The 774-nt window shown below is 34.9% G+C and overlaps 1 pseudogene; it reads right to left on the bottom strand.

The window, feature by feature from the left end:
- Positions 1–277: 277 nt before the first annotated feature.
- On the bottom strand, positions 278–396 carry LOC120608647 (uncharacterized; annotated as a pseudogene).
- Positions 397–774: the final 378 nt, after the last annotated feature.

The raw sequence follows: 774 nt of genomic DNA, 5'->3' as shown, positions 1-774 counted from the left end.
ATCCTCTTGGTTTTAGTGCTCTTTCTTAGGCATAAACAGAGCTTTTTGCCATTCCAAGTCACTAGTTCCCCAGATCTTGAGGCGATAAACTGGGTTTGGAACAACAGTTTCATAGGCATAGTCATTCTTAGTCATTCTTTTTTATTTTATTCTATCTATCTATCTATCTATCTATCTATCTATCTATCTATCTATTTTTAGGAGAGGCAACCCTTGGTTGACCTCACAGATTGCAAGGACCTTGTCAGCTTACAATCCCTTATTTTTTTATTTTTTACACCTACAGCACCAGGTCTTCCTAGGTGGTCTCCCATCCAAGTACTAACCAGACCTGTCCCTGCTTAGCTTCCGAGATCAGACAGGATCAGGCTTGTTCAGCATAGCATGGCCGTAGATGGCATAGTCATTCTTAAGCTGCATTTTACTTTTCAAAATACAGGAAATGCTGTTAAAATTTAGTGAGTTGAAGAGCTGGGCTAAATTTTTAATATATTTTTTTATTTTAAAAAAATCTATACATTTTTCATTCATTTAAGCTTTGGTGATAGGGTTGATAGATTGCATATTTAATTATGTTATTCAACTTACGAGACGTTTCCAAAATTACACAAGTAGTAAGAAGCCGTGTATAAAACTCTTGACAATACACAGCTTTAATTATAAGGGAAAACATGGGGAGAAATGATTATTTTATCTCTATGACTAGATAATAAATTACAGATGCTCTTGATGTTAGGTCCATAATGCCTATACTATATGATAGGCTCTTAAGAA

The sequence above is a fragment of the Pteropus medius genome, unplaced genomic scaffold (assembly GCF_902729225.1).
Source record: "Pteropus medius unplaced genomic scaffold, Ma_sr-lr_union100, whole genome shotgun sequence".
NCBI lineage: Eukaryota > Metazoa > Chordata > Mammalia > Chiroptera > Pteropodidae > Pteropus > Pteropus medius.
This window is presented reverse-complemented; position numbering and strand designations above follow the sequence as displayed.